The following is a 27,656-nucleotide window of genomic DNA, read 5'->3' as shown; positions in this document are numbered from 1 at the left end:
GAAACACATTTCATTAAATGTAAACACATGTAATATAGAATATAGACAAATAATTTTGCATATTCCATTTAATATACAATATATTTCATCATAAAATATATATAATTACATTGATATATGTCTTGATAAGAAAATAGTTAAAAGAGTTGAAGAGGGATTGTAGGAAAAAATGCTCAAAAGAGATAAAAATAAGAGAAACAAAATATAGTATTGTGACAGTCACGTGTTCTTTGAAGTTAACAACAGAAAGATAGGATAATTAATAATTTCATACCAAGTGAGTAGAATAATGATGGATACTCTAAGAACTACTCCTCATGAAAACCTCAGTGCATTATGTGTATTTTCAGACAAGTGATTAAGTACATTAATAAATATAAGTAATATAATTAATAAATATAATAAAACACAATAAACTAATAAACATAATAAGACACAAGCCACCACAAACATCTAAAGTGCTTGAGATGTGTATGTATATGCATACATATATATGTATGTGTGTGTGTGTGTGTGTGTGTAATATCAAAATCAAGATTGGATGGCATTTTAATTACTCTTTTTGGCCCTTGAGAGGTTTAATCTGTGCTGAATAGAGGGTTTGAGGATGTAGTTGAAATAATTCCTAATGCTAATATCAATAATCACTCCTCTGGGCCTTCACAAATATTTGAAGTCCTTAAAATTCAGATCTAGAAAGGAACAAAATTACAAACTAAATAATATTGAAATATCAAAGTACAGGATACAAAGAGTTTTAAGTCTGTTTAAAGATTATACTTTTCTCAGGAAAAAATAATATTTTAACCATATGTGATCTGCAATGCTCATGTAATATAGTGCATCTGAAGAACGGTTACATAGCAAATATACATTAACTAATATACCCAATTGAAGTGGTCTTTTAAAATGTGCACATCATGGAGTGGGGGAGAGGGCCAAGCAGGCCACTTTTAAATCAATCATGCTCTGGTAGAGCAAATCATTTTTTTATTTCTCCTTAGTATATATTTTCAAAGCCTATGCTTTCAATATCTTTCAGTGCCGACAATAATTATTTAGAAATTGATTTTTCTTCAGAAGTAATTTATATTCTGTTATTATCCCCATTGTACAGGTGCATAAATTATAACAGAGAAGTTAAGTAACTTGCCCAAGATCACACAACTTTATTTAATGCTTCTGTCCATTCATCTTCTTTTTTTCTTCTATTGCCGTGCAGTAGCATAGCACTGACTTTTCTAGTGTATCCTGGTACCTGTGAGGTGTCCTTTAACATTTTAGGGCTCACACACAAGTTTATTTGCTCTAGTATGTCCTCATATCTGAATTTCTGTGATATTCACAGCCAGCCACAGATCACCTTTAATCCTCATAGAGAAAAGGAGACACGCTTCCTACTTAGATGCACATACACAAAACCTGTTGAATCAATGTCAGGGAGTCATGGCTTTCCTCAGAGACCACCCATGAAGCATGGGCCTCATTTTAGATCATTGTTGAATTATCTTTCTCTTATATGGCTTATAATGACCGTTTTTCCTGCTTAAAGTGTTAACCTCTGAAAGTTGGTTAAAATAATGCCGTTTTGGTCAAGTTTTTGTGTTAGTCTGCTTGATGGTGAGGATTATTGAAAAGGAAAGAGGCAAACTATCTACATGAAATGTAGGAATTTATTAGGCACTTAATTTACTCACACTGTCTTTACTTCCCAATTTCATAGATGATTGACATTCAGCGAGATTGATCAGTATAGAAAGAAAGTTCTGAGTTTAAGGACACTACCACTTTTTGTAATTAAATTCTAGATAACCAATAAATTGAACTTCAATTTTGAGAGTCTTTACAACATTCATGTAAAGTATAATAAAAGCCTTCAGAAAATAATTGTAAAATCACTTTTTGAGGATTTTTTTTAAAATAGTAAGCAAAGTAAAAAGTTCCTGGGTGTAGAATACTTAAGCCGATTATACCCCAAAGTGAATGTTTTACTCTTGAACTAGAAATCTTTAAAAATAAGGCTCTATATAGGAACTCCCAACAAATCCTTTACTACTGAGTTTCTGTTGGGTACTAATATAATTCTGTAAATATTTCTTTGTGAAAAAAATTGAAAGCAACAATAATAAAACTTAGTTTTATGATATTGAAATTATTCCCTGCCCTTTATTTTTGTTTTTCTTAACCTCTACTCTAAGGAGAAAAACAATTAGGGAAAGTCAGTGTAGTTAAGTAGATTGGGAAACAGCCTGGCTGCATGTAAGCTTCATTACCCTCCCGTTTTCTCCTTTGACATTTCCCACAAATGGCTCGGTTTTGTGTACCTGACATCTTCACACTTCCCTGCGGACCGGCTGTGCGCACTTTGAGGCCGACAGACAATGTTTTCTACACACATTTATGCTCCCTGGTAAAGAGGCCAGTCTTTGCGACTCTGCAGTTGTAAGTTTAATATGGCCATGACTGTAGTTTCCCAGGTTTCAAAAGCACTTTGTGAAGCTAGCATTGCACAACAGATGTAAGCGGAAGCAAGCCTGCTCTGGGGGAGAAGCTCCACGTTAGCTAAGCTGAGCCAGAGGTCAGCAGTGCACACCATGAATAAGAAGCGTGCCCCTAAAAGTTTGATCAAATGTTGAACCCCTTCATACTTTCAGAAGCCAAGGCCTTAGAAACGTGGCTGCCATGTTTTGATGCCCTTTCCTCCCAAATCCAGCCGAATAATGGCCTCTAACTGTTGCACTGAAATAAAATGCTCTTTCTAAGATGAAGCTCTTTTTGCAAGGACAGCCTGGGATGAGAGCTACAGAGAAATAACAAGCAGCAGAGCTGATTTTCCTGAGCCCTCTTCATGGGCCGAGCTGTAAATCTGTAACGATGTGAAGGTTTCAGAGTTCCTCGTTGCCCTCATAAGGAACAGACATCATTCCATTTTCTGACAGTCCAGGTAGTAGAAGTCGGCACATTTTCCCTATAGTCACCGGGCTATGAATCTGAGTAACTAATCCACTGATAATTAGATGTGATGCCTCAAATTAGAAACCAATATTACACATGTGAATTAATGGCATTTCATTACGTATTTCAGTCTTCATTAATAAACGGTGGCTAGATTAAGCTTTGCAGCTCTGAGATAACTCCGGAGAATTCTGTTAAAGTCCACTTTCAATAAGGACAGAATGAAATGATGAATGTGGGAGCCAAAATACACTGACTGTGTCTTATAGGCAAAACCATCTAGAGCCTCCCGGTGTGCCAGTCAAATGCCTCTCGCTAGAGACATCAGAGCATTGCAGGAAGAGTAAACGGGGATTTAGAATCCCGAGTGACTCAATCCATGTAAGAGATTAAGCAAGTCATATTTATGGGTTTTAAGTTAGATCGGTCACAGACTGACCCAGTTCATTAAGGAGAAGAAACTTGGCCTGAACTGATGAAACCCAAATCACTGAAATCCAAGCTTTGTTTAGCAAGTGATAAAACTGAACCAGAGCAGGAGCTGAATTTAATAGGGACCCCTGTGACTCTCCTCTCTCATTTACAACCTCCAGATTCACCGGCTTGTTACAGCTGAATAGGCACCATTTACGCAGTGCATAAAGAGCCGCCTTCTCTACCTTTTCACCCCTCTTTTCACATCAGGCCGTGTTTTCAAGCTCAGCCTGCTGTTATCGATGAAAAGAAATGCTGCAGCCCTATCTCCACATTAGAGGAGCCTGGAGGACAATTTAGATCAGCTCAAAATGACTAGCCAACAGAGAAGCCCTCCTTCTCTGCCCTTCCCATGGGTTGGCCTTGAACTGTCAAGCCAGAGAAAAAGTTCCGTTATTTTTTGGGGGGTGCGGGGGAGACACATATCACTAGTTTTCCACTGGTGAAGGGACTCTGTGTCTTCTGTCTAATCTAAGGTTGAGAAAGCAATTTATTATTTTTCAGATTTGAAGATTGCTTTGTCGAAACAGATTTTCCTGTTTTCTGTTTCAAACACTTTAAACACATGAACGAGCCTCTCACATTTAAGATAAGATATAATTTTCTGTATACTTATTTAAGTGAGATAATATAAAAGAAAACAATGCATTTTACCATATTCTGAATCCTTATATTCTTTTTTCAACAGAATTCTCCTCCTGCCATTCTACCTGATTCTCCCCCTTTCTCTATTCTCCTGACATATAATGATAGTTTAAAATGTTGTGCTTTCCATTGGAATGCACATTATAATTTCAGGTATTGCCTCACTACCTGGCCATTTCACTGAACTTGAAAATGTGTCTTGTGTCCTATAGCAGTAGTTGGCTTAGATAGTTCTTGTTTCATTCTTCCAGCTTCCTCACACTAACATCTGTCTTGAATGGTGTGAATTCATAGATTTCTCTTCAAAAATGAATGGAACATTTGAGAACGTCAGAGTGTCCTTAACTTTGCCAATGCTGTTGTAAGCTCTCTTCTTTCAGTTTGTCAAATTTACAACCAAAAAGCAATATGCTCTTTCCCTTCTCTCTATCACTTAAAAACCATAATTAGCTTGCTCCCAAGCATTTCTAAAATCTATTATTATTTTTTGGTGTTTCGTTTTTGCACCATAATCCCTAAATGCCATGCAGTTTGTCTCTGCAAGAACCTGTGTGCTGACATTATACTCATGGCTTTGAAGCCTCTAATCTTCTCTGCAGTTCTGTTCACTTCATTAAGAATCACCTTCATCAAACATCAATTTCTCTTTCAGAGGCCAACATCCTTGCAATTGCAACTCAAATTAAATTATAGTTAAGGGATTCTCTTGTGACTGTTAATTACCAGGTTTAACAAAATGAGAAAGGAGGAGGAAAATTACATTTGTCTATTCTGTGCTGTGTATTTCATATGCATTCTCTCATTTTTGACTCAGGGCAAGCTTGACAAGTGAAGAAAGTGAGACTTATCCATACCAAGAAATTCCTAAATTCCTAAAGAAATGAAACTCTGGCTCCCCCTTTCTACTTCCTTACTATAAGGAGGGTGGGGAGAGCAGGAATGCCATTCTTCACTGCCAAGAAACAAGGGCTCTGTTTTAGGGTAACTGACAAGGTAACAATGATCTGATTCTTTCATTAATCCACATATGTATTGTCTCTAAATACTTTTTTTTCATCAATATTTTCACAGGTTGTTATGAGTGCTTGAAATAGAAAATTACAGAAGAAAATAGAAAGAGACATTGCTCAAATGAACCCATTTTCCAGAGTATGTACTAATTATCTATGTACTTTTGTGGAAAAATACAAAACAAGAATGATAGAATAATTATATCAACATTTAATTACATAAATATTCATGACTAAAAGTCATTGAAAGTACAAACTACATGCTGTCTGTTGACAATCTTAATTTCCACAAGTATATTTTTCAACTCAAATTAAAGTGTACATGGCATGAAGTATAAATGGTCCCTTTTAAGTACTTGTTAGGGTAATGTACAATAACCATATGAAAAAATAAGTATCTCAAAAATGGCCCTGGGAAAGGGCCATTTTGAAAAAAAATATAAAGAGAAAAGTTGTGAAACATAATAGGGTAGTTTCATCACAAAATTTCATGTTTCTCTTAGTCCCTCCTGTCAAAAATAAGTAAAGGGAAACATTATTTGCTCCTATATTCAAAGATCTTGAGTGTGGCTAACAGGGCAATAAATATTCTATCATTGTAATTATTTAATTTGCATGAGTCCCAAATATCATATATTCTTATTCATGATAGATATAATGTTGTGGTGGAGAGAAACCCATAAAACATAGAAATAATAAAATGCTGAGACACACAGATTAAAATTACACCTACCAAATGAGCTTTGGTACTATCACTTGGAGATAAATTTGTTTTGTATTAAAATAGGTAGGTGTGAATAGATTTGTCTGTACTAAGAGCAATATCTACCCATCACTAGACACTGATTAATTTCCTTGTAGCCATGTCCAAGTTGTCCTTAGAGCCTCTGGGGTGTGTTGTCAGTGCCATGCAGTGACTTTGTACAGGCAATGGAGCTACTGCCATTCTGGAGGGTTCGAGTCCAGCAGGGTAGGGCGAGTACTGGGGTTACTTCCAAGGTTACTTTCCACTCCAGCAATAGCTTGTTTGGTTTAACAAATGCAATAAGTATCAAATGGTCTGCTAAAAACAATGTTCATTTGTGAATTTCAACTCTGTTTCTACTATACCATATGTTTCTGGTGGAGGACTCCTGAGGGGAAGTAACAAACCTGCCAACAATCATTATGTGATACAAAAAGTGATGTTTTTGGAGGGCAGGGTTGCCTCAAGGTAGAAAACACAGAAAAATATGCAGATTTTACCTATTAGTATCAAAAGAAGTTTTGTTATTGATTTAAGGAAAAAATAATGATGTGCATATATAACAATAATTAAATTTTATGTAAGAAATTTCTTTGAAACTGGAAAGAAACATTACAGGAAAAATGAGAAGATTTAAATGAAAATATTTGTTTACCTCATTCGATTAAATTATATTTAGTAGGAAAATAAATTATTATATTAATAAACATTAACTGAGCACTTATAAGCCACCCAGTTCTAAACACGTGATGTGTTTCATCTTATTTAACCCCAAGACACCAGAACAAGATAGGTAATATCATTGTCACTATTTTCATATGAGTAACTGAGGTTCAGAGAGGTTAAGGTACTTGCCTGAAATATAAGTAAGTTTCAGAGCTGGTGCTTAACAATGAGATTATAACTAAATGGTTTCATAAAGTTAATTGTCCATATTCAGATCTATATTGAATGCTAATTATAGTAACAAGGGCTAGTACACTGCAAATGCGCAGTACTTCACATGGATCACCCGGTTCAGTCTGGTAACAACCCTACAGAATGGAAATGTTTACATTTATCACTTGATATTTGAAGAAAGTAAGGTTGGGAGGAGGTAAGTAACCTTTAAAATTCTCTAAAATAGTAGGTGTTCAAAGTGAGTACTGGGATTCAAATTACCCACTTTAACAACAGAACTATTTCTCATATACACTATTAAATACAATTTTATATTACCCAGTCTAAGAATTTATGACAATACACACACACACACACTTAGGTATTTTTTGTCATTACTCTAAGAATAATTATATGTATAGGAAATAAGAATATAAATGTCATAGGAAAAAGCAAAATCTTGTGCACACCTTAATAGATTACTCACCTTCTGCCTACTCCAAAGAAAGACTCCAAACTTTATGTTGCAGTAAGAAGGACTGGCACAAGTTTCAGACCATTGACCCATGCTGTTTTAAGATTTTTAGTGTGAAATATTGAACATCAAAAATAGGCTTGTACGCAAAATACATTGTCCTATAATTTGCCTCTGGATAAACACACAATCAGGTTCCACACAGTATAAATATATATCATTTAAATAATTCAGAATAGCTAAGGGGATTGAAATAAGTAAAAAGTAATGTCACTAGCCTTTTGAAATAGTTGCTACAGCCTGACTGGTTTTTTTTTAAAGCCAAAATTGCTCATATTTATCTCTCCTTTTTCCTATGTGGTGTTCAAGAACATTGTAAAAACACATAATTTTAGCCTCCTATTTATTTATACAAGGAAATTCTGGCATATATACCACCACTGGCTCTAACAGTGCAGCAAATAAAAACCATGCTTCATTTACTAAGTTGCAAAATAGTACAACCTTGTTTGTAACTGATTTCTGGAAATATTGTTTTTGATGATTAGTTGCCCAACTCTCTTCAAAATATGAAAAAACAGAAATGTAGATATGAGCTACAAAATATTAATGACACTGTGTGGTTTGTATTGGCCTTGGCCCCTCTACTGGATCAAGGCTTGGGAGTCACATTATGAAATATTCCAATCCACCATAAAGGCTAATTGATTCTCAGATTATAGGCCCCTCCCATTCAAAGTCACAAAAATAAACTGGCATCTCTCCTTGGGATAGTAATTTTAATATTCTTTAAAATATTTTTACATGTAAACAAATACAGATAAGTCATGAAAAAGAGGGAAAATCCCAAAATTATTTTAAAGGAAAAGATCAGGCAAAGTTTACACATACTGATAGCCCAAATCCCCCTCTTACCAATATGGGCACACTCTTATTTAGAGCTTCTTAAATTAAAGGAAATATTTGAAAATACCAGAAGATACCTTGATGGAATATAAGGTAGGAGGAAGTTAACTCAGCAGTGGTCCTGACCTGCATGGCAACCTTTCTTTCCCTGATAAGCAAGGATTGCATGCTTATATGTAAGTCTCTGTCACCATATTTTTATAACAAAATCAGTCTCCAGCCAAGGGTAGTTTTTTGTAATAAACCTTGCCCACTCACAATCTAGGATGTAAGCTCAGGTAATGAGCTTACAGAGATGTCTTATATGTCTTATGAATATAAATATACACTGATGGAATTGGAATCAACATTTGAATATTGTTCTTATTAATCAAAAGGAGAGATGGCCAATTAAAAGCCTAAGATTTGGATCTGGTTTGTAAAAATGTTTTATTTTCCTACCCACATTTTTTTTAAATAGAGATTTTAGACACAAATAGAAATCTATATTATCAGCTTCTCTTAAAACAGGAACATCAGCCCTGAGCAGTGCAGTCCCATGCACCAAAAGGTCACTGGTTCAATTCCCGGTCAGGGTATATGCCCAGGTTGCAGGTTTGTGCCTGCATGGGGAGGCAACAGTTCAATGTCCCCCCCCTCTCCTTTTCTCTCTCTCTAAAAAATCAATAAAAACATTTAAAAAACAAACTGGAAGATCAGCAATTTGTTCACATTCTTATATAGCAACAATTTGCAATACAAAAATAGTGAATGACACTTCATACAGATTATTTGTTCTTTGGTTGGCCACAGTCCCTACCACTCCCCACTATTTATTGCTTTTATGTATATTCTTTCACTTATTTTACCTCTCTACATTTCAGCATCAACAGTTAAAACAAGCACATACTGATTCACAAGATTGTCTACTGAGTCATTCATTAAGTAGAGCTTTTTAGTCAAAATGACTGAACTGCTTATGAATGGAAACAGCCTAACTATGATATATGCATCTTACAGTGCCATTGATCCATTGCTTACCAAATGTCAATGTATGTACATTATTCTTAATAAATGGTAAATAATGTCCAGGTTAAAAAAATAAAGGAATTAAGAGAGAAATTGAAATTGATTATATACCTTTCCCAACTACAAGAGCATAAAAACATTTTGGTTAGGGAAAGGGGATGTCAACAATTTTACTACCTTTGAACATAAGTGTTTCAGTCTTCAGTTATGGAATGTCTTCAAGCAAGGTTAGCCATTAACTATCCATAATCTCAACAATTTGGGCTTACTTAAAAATTATGTATAATGATAATAATTTGAATGAATTTTGCTTTATATTACTTAACAGAATTTGTGGTCAGAATACAAATGTATTTTCACTATTAGTAGCCTGATATACTTCCCCTATAAATCTCATATTCTTGAAAAACAAGCTCAGAAATGTTAATCCTCACTACTGGTGACTTAATGCTCATTTCAGTGAGTCTAACTCATCCTTTTCAGAATTTGGAAGAGATTAAAGGGGGAAAAAAGAAAATAACAATGCAATCATAAAAATGACTTGTGTCTATAATTAAATATAAGGCATCCCAAAAATCTATTCTCCCATTTACTTGCATATTTAGAATTTTTTCTTTGTAAAGACGTTTAAAAGTAGGGTGAAAAATAGGAATAACAATTTTTTACAATGATAAATTTTCAATAGATATTCAAGGAAGAGAAGGAAATGAAATAGTCTTTTATGTTTAATATTGTATTTGTTTTGGTTTTTGAAGAAACTCCATACTGTTTTCCATATGGCTGCACCAGTCTGCATTCCCACCAGCAGAACTGCATTTGACCCAGTGATCCCACTCCTTGAAATATATCCTAAGTAACCCTAAACACCAATCAGAAAGAACACATGCACCCCTAATGTTCATAGCAGCACAAGATCTAAGATCTAGAAACATCCCAAATGTTCATCAGTAGATGAGTAGATAAAAAAGCTGTGGGATCCCAGCCAGTGTGGCTCAGCAATTGAGCACTGATTTACAATCCAGGAGATCAAGGTTTGATTCCCTATCAGAGCACATGCCCTGCTTGTGGGCTTGATCCCCAGTGGGGGCTATTCAGGAGGCAGCCAGTTAATGACTCTCACATCATTGATGTTCCTCTCTCTCCCTCTTCCTTCCTCTCTCTGAAGTCAATAAAGATACATATATTTTTTAAAAAGCTGTGGAACATTTACGCCATGGAATACTATGCAGCTGTGAGAAAGAGGGATCTTCTTGCTTTTGGGGACAGCATGGATCAATCTAGAGAGTATTATGCTAAGTGAAATAAGCCAGTCAGAGAAAGACAAATATCACATGATCTCACTTATATGTGGAATCTAACGAACAAAATAAACTGAAGAACAAAATAGGTCCAGAGATATGGAAACATGCAACAGACAGACATATTTCAAAGGGAAGGTTGAAGGACAGGAAGAGATTAATCAAAGAACTTATATGCATGTATGAATAGCTCATGAACAAATCATAATGTGAGGAAGGCCTGGGGTGGGGGTGGGAGCCCTGTGAAGGGGGCCAATGGTGAAGGAGAATGGGACATCTGTAATACTTTCAACAATAAAGATTAAATCTATTTTTTTAAAAAGAAAGAAACTGGACATGGCTAGTTACATTTTGATGGCATTTTCTGAGAGCCAGTTCTAAACAGCAGTTCCCAGCATGCCCCACATGAACTCTCCTTGAATTCCTAAGTAATGTTTTGAGGCAGCACTGCATAATGCACCAGAAAGAAGTAGAGGGGAGCAGATGAGTGGGTTGGGACCCTGTTAGGTGCTGATGTGGAAAGGAAGAAAAAATATTGTATTTGTTTTAGGCTGGCTATTTTATGGACATAAGGGATGCCAAAACCTACTTTGGCTGCCAAGGGGGGGGGGGGGGGGGGGAAACCTGCCAAAATTATTTTAAAAGAAAAGCAATGTTTAAAAGATAATCTCATTTTTGTCAAAATGTATGTATTTGATTCATGTTAAATTAGATATTATTGAATAGCTTCATAATAAACTTTTATCTGGGTGCCAATTTGGGTTGTGGAAATCTGAGTCTTACAATGATTAATCCTGGGATCTTGGAAAACAAACTTTTATTTCAGTCCTGTTTCCTCAGGCAGTGTTCCTCCAGCTCAGACATTCCAATATATATTTCTAGAAAGAAAATAGGTGATTTTTAAATAATTCAATTCAACTCCTCAAGGAAGATTCTATAATTGTTACAATGGATATAATTTTCTTCTTCCCTCTTCTTTACTACAAAAATGCCTTGTCAGAAAACCATAGAAAGTGAACCTAATTTGTAAGACTAGTCATATCCTAGTCTCCATTCTTGCTTTCAGACTGATTCTGAACAAATAATGTTGGATTGCTAATCAAGGCTCCTTAAATATGTATTATTTTTATGAGCAGAGTGGACAGTGCAACAAGCAAAAATGATAGAAAAGAGAAACTGGAAGCAGAAAACATAGACAGAAGGATATAAAATTATTATAATTTCCACATGATAGAATTGGATATCTAGAAAAAAGAAAACAACTAAAAAATGATTTTATACTAAAAGAGAATGTGCTTTGTTAGCTACTTATAAGATTAATTTTTAAGTAGTTTTCCCATATTCCAAGAAGAAAAACACCATGAAATGCCAATTAAGTCAAGTTCTACTAAAGCAATAAAAAATAAAATATTGAGAAACAATATCAGTAGAAATAAGAAAGAAAATTTGACAAAGAATACTTTAAACACTATCAAGAAACGTAAGAAATGATAAGCCAATGGTAATACACACTCTATCATTAGCTAGAACAACACAATATTAATTCAAAAGGTTTATTTTGAAACTATCATCACAGTAAATATTGGAAATAGTCATGCTATTTCTAAACTTATTCTAAATATAAAATGAATAAAATACTTTAGCATCTATATGTGAATAGTCTTGGAAATCAACAGAAAATCCAAGATAGGCAGGGCTATAATGACTTATCATGTGGGCAAAATACTTTTTTTAAAAAAAATTACCTCGCCCGGCCAGGCGTGGCTCAGTGGTTGAGCATTGACCTAGGATCCAGGCGATTGGGGTTCAACTCCCTGTCAGGGCACATGCCTGGTTGTGGGCTTGATCAATGACTCTCTCATCATTGATGTTTCTCTCTCTCTCTCTCCCTCTCTTTTCCTCTCCCTAAATCAATAAAGATATATTTAAAAAAATTATAAAACAAAAAAAATTACCTTTATTACTGAAAGCATTACAGATGTCCCTCTCTTTCCCACAATATTTTTTGCAATTTATTTAAACATGCTGTTTTGTCTCCAAGCTTCTTTCACCCACCATTAAGTGTGTGAGGTTTATGCTTTTAGCCATAGTTTACTATTCTGTTACTAGTGAACATATGTGTTGTTTGAAGTTTTGGAAAAACACTGACATGAACATTCCTGGTCTACATTTAAAGGATCAGAGAGTATTTATAAGCTCAGATTTAGTAAACCTTGTAAAATTGTTTTCTAAAGCAGTGCACCAATTTACATTCCAACCAGTAATGTGCCTTTCATTTACCAGCTCTTGAGATCATTTTGTGTTTTTTAATTTTTTTAAATTATTGCAGCTCTTGTGGTAGGTGCATGGTGGCATTTAAGTATAGCTTTATTCTTTATTTCCCTCATGATTATTCAGTTGAAATTCTTTACATTGGTCATTTCAGTATCATCTTTTGTAAAGAAAAAGTTCAAACTTTACTTTTAAAAATTTTGGTTTGTCTCTTTTCTTATTGATATCTAGGAATTCTTTGTTTATTTTGGATATAAATTCTTTGTTATATAAAAATGTCTTTTCTCACTCTGGTTTGCCTTTTCTTTCTCTGAATGGTTTCTTTAAATGATCTAAATTTTCTAACTTTAATGGAGTTCAATTATCAATATTTTATGATTAGTGGCTCTTGCAGAAAGTTTAAAAATTCTTTGACTAATCCAAAGTCATAAAGTATTATGTTTTATTCTTTTTATTCTAGAAGTATTATTACTTTATCATTCAAATAGATCTAAATCTATCTGGTTTATATATGGTGTGAGATAGACAGGTTTATATTTTCCTGTGCATGTACATAATTATCCCGGCATCATTTATTGAAACAAGCGTCTTTTCTTACATTGCAGAGGCATTTTTGGTCTTAAATCAGGCCAGTTTCTGTACTACTTGTTCTATTCCTTTAGTCTATTTGTCTGTCCTTGAGTAAATACAGCACTGTTTTAATTATAATTTTACTATAAGTCTTGATGACATTTCTTCCAACAGTGTTTTTCCTCAGTATTGTCTTCACTATTCTTGATTATCTCATTTCTACCTGAGTTGAAATCAGCGCATCAGTTTGCATGCTGAGATTTTGAGGGAGATGACACTGAATCTATAGTTTACGTAGGGAGAAGTGAGAAGTTTACAATAGAAAGTCTTCTGCATTGATCATTTGTTCTTAATTTGTCTCAATAACATTTTTGATCACTGTAGAAGTCTTGCACATGTTTGTTTTATTTTTGATAAATCATATTTTCTCAAAATTGCAACTTTTTAGTTGTTTGTAAGTAAAAAACAACTTATTTTTATATGCCAATATTGAATCCAGTGACCTTTTAAAGTCACATATTAATTCTAATGGCCTCTTTCTGATATTCTTTTGAACATCTATGTACTATATACAGTATTGAAATCTGTAAATAAAGACAATGTTACTTTTTCCTTTCCAATTCCTATATATTTTTTCTTCCATCGCTAGGAAATGTTGAATAGAAATTGTTGGTGATAGAAGTTTTCTCTCATTTCTAGTTTCACAATAAAATGTTACAATATATCAACATTAAGGGCAATATTTATTGTAGGATTTTTTGTAGATACTCTATTGCATCAAGTAAGCTCACTTCTATTCTTGGCTTTCTAATTATTTTTTAAATTCATGAATGTTGGTAAATTTTATAAAGTATTTTTGTGGCATCTATTTGTATAATCATATGATTTTCCTCCCTTACCTTGTTAATGTGAAAAATTACACAGATTCATTTTTAAATACTAAATCTATCCTAAGATTTCAGAATGAATCAACTTCACCATAACACCTTTTGTATATGTCTGAAGTCAATTCTTAATTTTTAATGATGTTTTTCCTCTCTATGAGTTGTCCTATTCTTTCTTCATTTTAGTACTCCAGTTTTCTGAATATAAGATATTTTTCCATATATCATATATCTCTTATGGCTTTTTCTGCAGTTTCAATTATTATTTTTTTCTCTCCAGACTTCAGTTTGATATTTTCTACTGAAGTATTTTTTACTTCATTAATTTTGTTTTCTTCTCAATCTGCTTTGCTGTTTAAACCTATTGAATTATAATTTTAGTTATTTTATTTTTCAATTTTAGAGTATTCATTTGATTTTTTTGAGTGTGAGTAGGTCATAAAAATTCCCCATCTTTTTGTATTGTTGACCACATAAATTAATATTATTTTGAAAGTACTATCTGTTACCCCAATGGTCTTTTCTACTTCCTAAGTTTTTTCTTTAGTTTTTAGTTCTTTTATTCTGTTACTTGATATAATTGACTCAATATTACTAGTAGGCTTTTAACATTAGCAAAGGCTCTAAATACTAAGTTTTTCCTGAAGAGAATTTTTTGAACATAGGTTGGAATGATATTTGCTGATATCTTTCTTCACTGTCAAACCCAAGCAAAAGTGGAAACATTTAAAGATTTCTGTTTTCAACATGATTTTTCACAGATTTGGCTTCCTTTTAAAGAGTAAGAATTTTGTCCCCCCCAAGCCTGGCAGAGTTGTTCAGCTAGTTTAAGCGAAGAAACAATGCCAGCTAATATTAAGTTACTTTAAGCAGATACAAATCAATGTCAAAGCATTCCACAACATTTGGATTAATATTTCCCTAACTGCAGTACTAAAGCCCACCTTCCAGCTCAAATACTTTGCTGAGAACTCTCACTACAAGGAATCCAGAGTTCTGTGTATATTAAAAGATGTATGTGCTCTTAGTCCAGTCAGTTTTTCGTATTTTATTTTTTAACGTGCTCAAGGGGACTTTCATCCATTAATAAAGTTAGTCATTTTCTACCACCATCCAGACATTTTAGTTTTCATTTCCTCTCCAAGTATTTTGTCACCAGAATTCATCTGTGTGTGGATAAAGCAATGCATTAAGACAATGTTAAGATTATATTTTATAACAAGAGACAAAACCTCTCTCTCGTGGAGCCAAACGCTGAAGAAATAGCATCGGTAAAGAAGCCAGCACAGTTCCTCCTGGCAGAACTTTCTAGATATGAAGGAAAAAACATTAAAAACATCTTGACATTTTTTTGTTTCAGGCAGAACCTTGTAGCGAGAAAACATTGTTCATGCATTTCACCAACATTTACAATTCTTACAAATGCTACCACTTGATATTTAATGGTGAAATCTGTTTACCCATCAATCTGAAATCTCAAATCTCTTTAGTTTCAGGAGCTATATCCTCAGTATTTCAATTTATCATACTGATAGAGAGTGGAGTCTTCAATTTATCTAGCTGCACCTCGACTTAGTGTTTTACTATAATTTTATATGCTCCCATCTTTGCATTCTCTCCAACTACATGACCTTGTTGAGGGGGAGGAGAGCAATAACTCCTTGTACTAAATAAGTTGATTCCTGAAAATTTTCCCTGAATGCATCTATTTTTAACAAATCCAAATCTATATTAAGTGGGTTTTTTTTCTTTTTTTAAGATTCCGAGAATCATTTCTAGTAACTTTACTTGTTGAGTAACTGTCATCTATAGTTGTATCTTTCTGATCTTGTTACTTCGCTCAGAGTATGTCAGCAGCAAACTATGTGTAATAGAATGGTTTTATAACTTGGATTATCAGCTCATGTAAAAATAATTGATATAAGCTTTCATGGTAAAAAAAACGTAGTTTTGATTGCTGCTGTTGCTGTAGCTTTTGTTTTTTCCTTCATTGCTCTCGCTCAATTACTTGGAAATGACTGCAGATTGCAATTATTTATCATCAACTTTATCAGAATTATCCATAGACCCAAACCTAGAATCATCCTCTTTAATCTCACACCTCACGCTCAGGAACGCATATTGGATCCTCACACATGTTTGTAAACAGAAATATTAATAAATATGAAACAGATGGATAATGAATAATTTTAAAAAATCACAAAAAAGTTACAACATCACAACTCTTCCAACCATCACTATGCACATTTTGCAACATTTACAACAGTAAAGCCGCAGGAAGACTACTGATTTATAGTGCATAAATATTTTGTCTTTGGAATGAAACATTTTCTCTGATTTTCTATTATATACCAATAGGACTTTGCTCCTGCAGTTTAATAGTTGGTGCTTAAGAGAAGATTTAGGGGGTTAATTTAGTATTGAGAGACTGCCATCATCTCTCTACAGTCTCCTCTTTCTCAGTTCAGCACTCACCAATTTTCAGTGTTCCCCAAACTTCAACCCTGCCCTCAATCTGATGTCAAAACCTGAGAACACACTCAAAACACCCACAGTATGGTATCCTGCTGTGCACTGCCACGTGGGTCTAAAAGGCTGCTAATGGAATTGCCAAAGGTGCCGTCTACCACTCTGAACTTCATCATTGTACAGCGCACAAAGTTCAAAATCTTTTCTTTTCAGCCATAATCTCGCAGAACACCTAGTGGCATAGTGTGAAATTTTAGGATTCCGTGAAATAGTGGTTGAAAAACCCTGAACTGTGTATCTTAACCACAGCAATCTTACCTGATGATGCAATGAAGCCATAGTGTTATATTATTGATGCAACTGTCTTCTAAAACGCAAGCAAATTTCCCAGGGGAAAATAACCACTCTTTTGAGCACTTGCCTTGAAAAATATAGGAATGGCAAATATCATACAAATTTTGTATACATATACAAAAATGAAAACTTTATCCCAAAGTATTTTCCTAGAACTTGGCCATGATTCAGTGTTCTGGTCTTAGTTTTCAAAAAAAGCTGCAGATGCATAAATGCTTCTGGGGTTATTACAATTCTGTATGCCTACATTTTGCAAACATTTTAAGGGTTATTAAAGATACTATATACACAGAACTTTGCTTTTATTGGGGATTAGCAAGAATTAACTCTAATATTGACCTATAATTTTAAATTTTGTTCATATAAATATTATGTACATATTAAAATTTAATAATATAACCCTTATAGTTGTATTACTTGATACATGTACAGAGATACAATATTAGTATATGTAATAGTAAAAAATATATTTTTCTGATTTAAAATTCTGATTTAATATCATACAATGCCACTGTATGTTAACAATCAGAGTTGTTTCTATCTTAATACTGAAGATTAGATTTGTAAACTATTAAAGGTAAAATGTATGGTCTCAGAAATTAAAGATGATAAATAGGTCTTTGCAACTGATAGCTATAGATATGTACATCTCTATATAACACCATGATATAGACTTTACGTATTCTAATTTTTTAAGTCACAATTGCTAATTTTATAACATTGTAAATATATTTCTTTTTTATAAAATTCAACATGCAAATAAATTTTCTATTGACCATCACTCTCAGTCCTAGTTCATTCCTTACAGAAAACCAGTGTTATCAATTATATTTCAGAAATGATTCTATACACAACAAATGCACACAGAGACCAATCCATTATTTCTGCAAGTTTGTTTTTTGCATAAATCACAATACACTGTCCATTTCTGCAACTCCTACACACATTATGTCTTAGGCAACTTTCCATGACAGTTAATATATGGTTTACTTATTTTTAACTATGGCATAATATTTCACAAACAATTTAGCTCAAAATTATTTCACTAGTATCTTTGGGATTTATTTTTTGGTTCTTTCCAACTTTTTGATATTACATACAATGTATTTTAATGTATATGTAAAAAGTAATCATCTAGCATATTTTCAGTGTGATAGATTCTGCCCAGTTGCTCCCAAAGTGTCTATGTCGATGTACACCAATGAGCTTGGTATGAAAGAATGCTTTCCCATATTTTTGCCCCAACAGGATTATCCTTTTTCCACTCTAAAGTAAATCTCTGAGAGTTATTAATTTTTCAGATGTGTTTTAATTTTGACAGTGAAAAAAGAAGAGAGATTAAGTGGATTTTTTTGAAATCCTCTGGAAAACATCAGGAAGACTACCATCTTTATGTTAACACATCAAAAAGTAGTACATATCAAAATTCATTAGTTCATAGTTTATAGTAAATATTTAATATTTTAACCATTTTATAAGATTCAAAATTTCAGCATAAAAATAGCATTTCTATAAAGATGGGCTATTTCTGCACTTGGCTAATACAAATTATAGTTTATTAAGTAAATGTAAGGCAATGGAGTGATTTAATAAATATAGCATCAGCTCTGACTGCATTTGTCACAATTAGTCACATGTTTTTTCAGTTTCTTAGGCCACCCCAATCCACTGAGCCACTGGTTTTCAAACTTCAACATGAATCAGATTCATCTGGAGGATGTGATAAAAACTATGCCCATCCCTAGAGTGTATGATTTAATATGTCTGGGGTAAGTCCTGAGAATTGGCACTTCTGACAGGTTCCCATGTAATTCTGATGGCGAAGGTGCTGGTGCAGGGTCTGAACTTTGAGAACCACCGCACTAAGCAGCCACTGAGTGGTAATCTACCTGCGGCTCATGAACCACCACTAGAGCAGCACTTGGAGCTTGTGAGACATGCTAATGTTTGGGCCCCACCTCAGTCCTACCAAATGAAACCTCTGGGCTTTCATAAGGTTTTCACCTGGTTGCCATGTGCTCCCAGATTTGATTTATCTAATTTATGTAACTAAGATGTATGTCCACCCTGGGGCACATCATACCCCCAACCAACCCTATTTAGTATGACCTATATTGCATACAACATATATTGGGCAACAGAATGATATTTTCGTCTGTTCTAACTTATATAATTAATTAGAATTGTTCTTATTTTTAAAATTTTATTGAATTTATTGGTGTGATGTTGGTTAATAAAATTATTTAGGTTTCAAATGTACAGTTCTATAATACATTATATGTATAGTTTATTATTGCATGTTCACCATCCAAAGTCAAGCCTCCTTCTGTCACCATTTATCTCCCCTTTACCTTCTTCTACCTCCTGCCAGCCCCCCAGTTTCCCCTGGTACTCACCACATTGTTATCTGTGTCTATGAGATTTTTGTTCGTTCGTTTGTTTGCTTAATCCTCTCCTCTTTTCACCTAGCCTTTATCCAAATAGATTTTAACCTCAACATTGTAGGAATAAGTTCACATATTTAATATACATTTTAAATTCTATATCTACACTGACAAACAGTGTGGCTACCAGCCACATGTGCCTATTTACATTTAAATGTCAATTAACCGAAGTTAAGCTAAATTAATAACAAAGTTCCTCAATCACAGGAGCCATATTTCAAATCCTCAGTACCAGCATGTTGCTAGTGGCTACTATATTTGCACCATCACAAAAAGTTCTACTAGACAGTGCTGTTCCACAGGCATATCAAAGTGATATGTTTTCCTTCTTTATCAAAACAAGTTTAAGTTCACTGCATTCAAACCATACTGACTCTGATACTATGGCAACTGAAAGACACTACATGCAATTTTCCTTAGAATATCTACTAAATATTTCTAAAGAATGTAAGTTTATAAGTAACATGACCATTACTTTTTCTTTTAGAAAGCACAGGCACATATATAGTACATTTATAGTTTTGTGCTTGAAAGTTATTAAAATATGTCATGTAATTTATCCACTGCTTTCTCCAAGAAGGTTCAGTCCTTGGAGAGATAATTTTAAACTAATTCGAACTTCCTGGCTTTTATCTATCTCTTTCTACTCTCGGTAGCTTTGTAATCAATAGAAACATGTCTAAAGTACCTGAACTTTCCAGGCTTCTTTTCACTCTGTACTGTAATAATGAACATTTCTTCTTTGTGCTAGACTCAACAGAGATGCAAGGGCAAATCAAATGTTTCTTGTGTTAAAAATAACTTTTTACTTTGATAGAAAAAATCAAAACCTTAGGACTAAGACATATTGCTTATAAAAGTATATGGAGGACATTGTATAAAGAGAATTCCCTTGAGTTTTGGTGCAGCCCATTAAGTGCAACTATTTATAGAATTCTAAGTATCACACTCTCCCCAGTGTCACAGTTCCTCCCTGGAGGCAAATTCATTATTCAAGGACAATCAAGACATAGAATGTTGGAATATCACCATGATTCATTATTCATAGTCTTAGAATTTTTAAAATTCCTAAAAATCTAAAGTACTTTGGTAAGATTATGCCAAAATCACCTGGTGCCAAAACATAAACTGTGAGCTGATTAATTTCATATATAATCCCAACTTAATTATTCATACAATTTGCTAAAGAGATGAAAATATATTTGTTTGATTATGGGATGTTAACACAGACACAGCTGGGAGTTTTTACTTTACCATTTTTTAAAATAATATATTGCTACTTTTGAGTATTAAATAACAATATAATTTGTAGGAGGTAGAGATAGTAGTATGCACATAATCCAAAAAGTTTAGTATATTATGAATGAGAAAAGAATATTAAGAATTACATTCAATGTATTTGATTAAGCTCTATTCAAGGAGATTTAAAACTCAGTGTAATCTTGGCTGTTTACTTACCCATTTAATGACCATAACAAACTCAAAAGCCTAGATTTCTTGGAAATTCTGATGTTATTTTTTATTTTAGTTAGTTTTTGCAATTATCTCTTTCAACAATTATATCACAAAGTCTCAGTGAAAGGCAAGATCTATTATGCCATTACTTGAAATGTGATATAAATTTTATATATTTACTTAAAAGAATAAATAAAACCTTAAATTTGATTTATAATATCTATTTTTGGTCTATTTTTAATGGTAAGAAACAAATCTTTATTAGTTAATCCATGCTTTTGTTCCTATAATCCAATGGCTTTTGGTGGCTTTATAATATACATACAGCTATACATATATATTCCAAAATGATAATATATCATTAATGTCTAGAATAAACACTTTGAGATCAAAATGTCACCCTGCCCTTACATTAGTGTTCTCTTTGTCACCATTATTGTAATTTCCGCTTGTATCTGCTCTGAGTGGGTATAAATTATAAAAACACAGTGTTTAGCTCAAACAGTGGAATTATTAAAGATGCCTTCAAATTCTATTGGTTCCCTCTGAGGTAGTAAATTGCTCTTCATTGACACCTTTGAACTGAAGTCTGGATTGTAAACTAATGAATGAGAAACATAAATTGGAGCTGCAATAATTTTCAGAGCAGCACATTTTGAAAATCATCCAGCAAAAGACTGAACTGAATAAAAATGCAGTTTCCAGTATTTTAGCTCCTGTAATTCTAAATCAGAATGTTTAAAAAGGCGCTTGACTAACCAAAGAACTTATATGCATGTACGCATAACCTATGGACACAGACAATGGTGTGGGGAAGGCAGGGGTGGGTGGATGCAAGGTGGAGGGGAACAATGGGGAAAAAGGGGGCCATCTGTACTATTTTCAGCAATAAAGATAACTTAAAAAATAAAAATAAATAAAAAAGAGCTTGAATTTTTTACTGAGTAACTCAGGTTATGCAGATGCAAGTGGTCAAAGAACCACACCTTGGGATCCCCTGCTTCAAAACTTATTTAGTTCAAATATTAGTGTGCGGATAGGGAAATGGAGTGCAGTGGTTCAGGGAATTTGATGTCAGTTACATAGTTAATCCATTGTTCACTTGGGCCTCAAAGTAATTTCTCTTGATTCCTAGTCAACTGCTCCTATTTTGAAATGTCTTCAAATAAGTTGTATAAATAATTTCTATACTATTTTACTAACATGCAAATAGTTTTAAATGGGAAAAATTTTAACAGATTCTCAAACAGGCAATTTTTTTTCTTATTATGTTTTTTAAAATCTATAAAAACAGCCCTGGCTGGTGTGGGTCATTTGTTTGGGGCATCATTCCATACACTGAAAAGTTGTGGGTTCCATCCCTGGTTGAAACCAGCCTCTCTCTCTCTCTCTCTTTCTCTCTCTCCTGTCCCCGCTCTCTAAAGATCAATGAACATGTTCTCAAGTGAGGATAAAAATAACTAAATAAATAAAAACTGTAAAAACAAAAACTAAGTTTAAACTCTCTATGTTTATGTTTTCTGTTCTCGAATCTAAGCCAATTTATAAACAGAATTTAATATTTGCTTAACAAACCTTGCATAGCCATTACCATAAATCAGTCACTATTCAAGAACTCTAGAAATGTTTCAAATATTAACAAAATTATTTAGCCAGCTTTCACATTAGCAATGTTCATTTCATGTTGCAGATGGTATCACTTTGCCGAAATGAAATGAACGCCCACAACATGAACATAGCGGTAATTCTGACGCACGTCCTTTTGAACGCACCTGTTCCACAATGAGCAGTAATAGCGTCTGACATTTCTTATGTGCTTACTGTGTTCCAGACACTGCTTTAGCACATTGCATTTTAAATATATTTAGTATTCATAACAATTCTGCAAAGAATCTATCATTATATTCCCCAATTTATCACTGAGGAAATTGAGGCAGGAAGAAATGAAGGCACTTGCTAAACTAGGAAGCAGAGAAGTGGGCCTGGAGATCCTATTTTCTGAGCCATTACTGATCTAACGCCTCTGACTCTGGTGTGTCATGTTCTAATTCAGACATCCCACTGCTATTATCTAGTTCAACTACTGTAAAACTGTCATTTGTACAATGTGTCTTGACCACATTTCATCTCTACTTGGTGCAAATTTACATGTTAATTGGCCTCAGTGATTTTCCTGATGGCACTGGAGACAAAGCAGTACACTTCACTGCCTATCATTGGGATGTGAAAAGCCTCCATTTATTAAGTAATTTCAGAAATCAAAGTCCTTTTTATGAAAATGGCTTTTTACTATGCATATAGTTTTGACTTTCATAACTTATAATTTGTGTGTAACAGGGTATGGGGAGAATTTCTGTCTTTTGGAAATTTGACTATATTAACCTAAAACCAAACAGAAATGGTAACCCAAATGCTAAAAGTTAAATACTGACTCTTAGATAATCACTAATGATTAACACACTAATACAAATACAGATGTCAAAATCAGATAATCTAAGACATTAATGAATTTATTTTTCATGGACTGCAAATCACATTTCTTAAAAAATTGAAGATTTGCTGATCTCCAAGAACACAAACACTAGTGACATATAATTTGAGGGAGATCATTGAATAAAAACATTATATGAGCCTCTCAAACTCATAGTGTATGAATCTGTAACTTCTACATGACAGCACACTTAGAATTTTTTTTGGAATTAATTAGACTTAGACTTTCTAAAATTGAGGGGGGGGAGATCTTATATTGGCTTTGTTTTGTTTGTTATTTTTTGTTAAAAATGTGATGTACAAATTTTGATGAAAAATACAACTCCCCAGATACTTATATTAGCAGATTTTATTGTTATTATGCTACAGGAAAATATGTGATGTCAGCAATTTGCCTTTTAAAACTCTTTCAAATGTCTCAAGAAGGTCCTTTCCCTCTCTGAAGGTCATCTTCCCCTAATTTTCCACGGCTCTTTTGAACTTTTACATTTGCATTCTGCCTAGGGAATACTGCTCTAGACCACTGATTATATAGCCTATAACCATAAATTCTAGGTGTTTAGTTTACACTATATTGTTGATGACTGATAATAGTTCAATATCTGAACAAATTACAGAGGGAAGTTCAATCTTCAACAAAAGGGTACCACTACTATTTAAGCTTTAGCTCAAATAATGAAATTGCTTGTTGTAGAATTCCAAACACACACATGGTAGGGTACGGATATTTAGGAGAATTTTTTGCATCACAGATGAACCAAGTGTGTGTTCCTGCCTCTTTTACCTCATTCCCTTCATCCCCACCTTGTTGTCCATATTAGTGCAAGCCCAATCCATTTGTGCATTCACAGAGATAAGTCACTGTGCTTCAGTGACATGAGAGATTAGTAGGGATTTCTTATTCATTCCCCAAATGAGTTCATTTTTCTGTTTTTCAAAAAGGAAATCATTAAGTGTTGTATAAGCATTTTAAATATAAAATTAACTTCAACAATGTTATTTCTTATAATAAGTTAATTACATGTGAAACAGGGTGTGACAACAATGAGAAACAAAAAAAGGAAGTAAAAAGTATGTTAAAAAGGGGAGATTTATATACTAGTAGTTAAAGTTAACATTAAATTGTCTTTCAGAATTCTGCTATTGAGTGTTTCCGTAAGTCATTCATTTTTATAACTTCCAGTTCGAGTTGGATTCTTACATTAAAGCAAAACTCAAATCATTTTTATATCCTGTGTCTCTAGAAAAAGTCTTACAATAAAAAAGAAAATGTGCTACAAGGCCTTTATTTTTATGTCCAAATTTGTGTGGGTATTTTCTTGCTGAACATTTATATATCAAGATAGGTCTCCCAGATAACTTTAGTGACACTCTTTTAGCTGGTCTCCTCCTCTTTGTTTTTTTGTTTGTTTGTTTGTTTGTTTGGGTTGTGTGTTTTTTTGCTATTTCCTTCTCAGAACTGAAGGCAGCATAATTCCTTGCCTCTGTGTTAAAGAATGCTAAGACCAAGCAAAAATGCCTCAACTGCTTGCTCCGAGAAAATACCTGGTCTTAGAAGATAAGACTGTGAAGAACAGCTTGCTCATCAATACTTGTTTCAAGATACTCCTTCACAGTAATCACCAAACCAAAAATGTTAGGTTATAAACTCTGCCCAATCCCAACCAGTTCCCTACTTGTCAAGATCCACCTTAAAATTATCCAGCCTATGTTTTAAAGCCCTATATATATTCCATAAGAATTTCATGTTAATTAAGTGATTAATTATGACAAGATATATTATACTTAAAGAAAGGTAGTTTATGAAATAGCTAGCATGGTCTATGTGTTTTTACATGTATTATCTCATTTCTTTATCACTGTGTAAGTGTTATTACTTTATTAAACCCCTTTTTCCAGAAGTACATTTTTAAAAAGCTAAATGAATGTGAGGATCTGGCCTTTTGAAATCAAGTGTCTCTCAGTGGAAATCCAAGCACTTTCCAGTTTCTCTTTTCCTTGGCTTCTTATTAATACAGTTTTTCCTTCTGACATACATCACCCATGTAATTTTTTTCTTCCAGCTACTGCAAGCAGAAAACAAATCTACCAAACATATGCCCTATTTCGGAAGCGAGACCTTTTTGTTTTGCTTTGAATCAAGATAGATACATGACCAGATGAGTAGACTGACCCTATAGGTCCTATTGTTTTGTGTTCAAGAAGAAAAACAATGTCACATAGATTTTAAGCAGTGTCTTGCTGAGTGTCTCTTGGAAGACTTGCCACATGCTCCTAAGAACCACACTTTTTCACTTAACCATGGGACACTCTGTACATCTGTTTTAGTATAATTTATGTTTTCGAAAAAAGTGTAAAGTGGGTCATATTTTTCATGCCACCTGAGGAGCCTATGACTCATTTGTTAAAGAAAAAAAGATTCTTTTTTTTTTTTTCCAGTATGATAGGGTTTATTCAGATCCATCGTGATAAGTGTAGGAACCACTGGTTTTGTAGCCAGGAAGGGAGACTGGACTCAGCTTTGAATACAAGGAAAAGTGGGAATTTATAGCCAAGAAGCAGGGTGAGAGACAGGGCATGGAAGATTACTAAGAGGATACCTCAGGGGCAAGGGGGGGTTCTGGCAAAACTGACCTACCAGCATTCATCAGACATCACAGGGGGTGACCGAGGGTGAGAAAGGCAGCCAGGGAGCACGATCAGAGGGGGAGGATATGGATGCTGTCTAGATCACTTCAGGAGGCCTTTTGCTAAAATCAGACAGTGCAGGGACTAACATTCAGGAAGCTCCAAAGTCAGGGCCTAGCTGAGAAAAAGTTTAGTTCTGAAGAGTAGTTTGGATAAGCATAGACTATTTGTCACATTTTAGAAGCCATAGTCTCTTTTACTAAGGAAAAAAGGCACTGCTCCCCAAGTGAGCCTGTCCTACTTCAAGGCCTTAACCTGTCCCCGCTGACATCTCCCCCAGTTTGAGTGAATCACAGCCCTCCTCCAGAATCTGAAACACTGGCCCGAGAGCCAGCAGGGCGAGCTCTGACACTCGAAGCCTGGTCTCGGGCGGAGGAGGTCTGCCAGCCGCTTGCTATTGGTCCTCAGTGAGGGAAGCACAAAAACTGAGTAAGCATTTAGAAACTTCGATGGTAATTTCTCAAAGTAACGTGCTGTCTGCTAAACCCAGTAATGAAAAATGGGGTTTGTATTTCAAAACAGATATTTAGACTTTCTATGATTTTTCTTGCTAAAATCAAATCTATATTTCCAAATTAAATAATCCTCACTTATAAATATAATCAATAGAAACAAATAAAGAGTTAAGAACCACCATAGTGATTATTGGTGTGAAACGTCTCTCTGGTGTATTCAAGCAGCCCTCAGTCGCTCCCACCTGTCCAAGGTTTCCAAAGGCAGTGAGCAAAGCCTCCCCACATTTACTTAGAGCCTGAACAAAGAAAAGTGATCTGTCTGGGACATTTTAGAGTGTGTCTGAATTTAGAACATCACCATGTACTAATTTTCACCATTTTTCTAAGTGTGGCAAATTGAAGAAAAGGTGGTATGTGGACTTATGACAAATTCAAAGAAAACAGCATATAAGAGGAATTTTATACTATGGGATTAGTGCTTCAAAAAAAACTCTCGAAAAGAACTTGTCCGTCTTTCATGTGAATTACTGAAATAATTTAGAGTGGCATAAATGGAACAAGTATAGTATATAAAACACAAAATTAAACAGAAGGCCCTTAGTTTAGCAGCTCCCCCCCCCCCCCCCCCCATTCTTTATAAGATCTCTTGAATAAACCTTTCCTGTCCTCTGATCGGTCTGCTAAATGAGGCATACAAGGTAATCACTAAGTTTGCCCTTTCTATGTGGAGGGAGAAATACCAGCTTGGGGCTTTTGCAATTTCATAATGACTGCCATTAGCATTACTAGCTACACCTAACAGGCTGATGAATGAGGTATTGCTTCTGTGAGTGACTAAATAGCATTTAATATCCTGTTTTGAAGTTTAAGACATCAGGAAATAGCAGAGCTGTGTTTGAAGGGCATTTATTTGAGAACACAGGGCTATAACAAGGGAAGAATTAATGAGGAAGACCTATGAGTTTTAATGATAACGGTTTTGAGAATATTTGCTTGTGTAGAATACCAGCTTTACATTCTCAAATAGAGCAGCATTATTTTGACTCAGAGACTCCTGAAGTAGGCACATGCTTGTTCAATAACCATTTAGGATGTTTCAGAACTTAATAGACAAGATTCATTTAGTAGTATGAGAGGATAGATTACTGATTTTAGAATTCAAATTCCTATTATCAAATCCT

The sequence above is a fragment of the Miniopterus natalensis genome, chromosome 1, assembly GCF_054644295.1.
Source record: "Miniopterus natalensis isolate mMinNat1 chromosome 1, mMinNat1.hap1, whole genome shotgun sequence".
In the NCBI taxonomy this organism is placed as follows: Eukaryota; Metazoa; Chordata; class Mammalia; order Chiroptera; family Miniopteridae; genus Miniopterus; species Miniopterus natalensis.
This window is presented reverse-complemented; position numbering follows the sequence as displayed.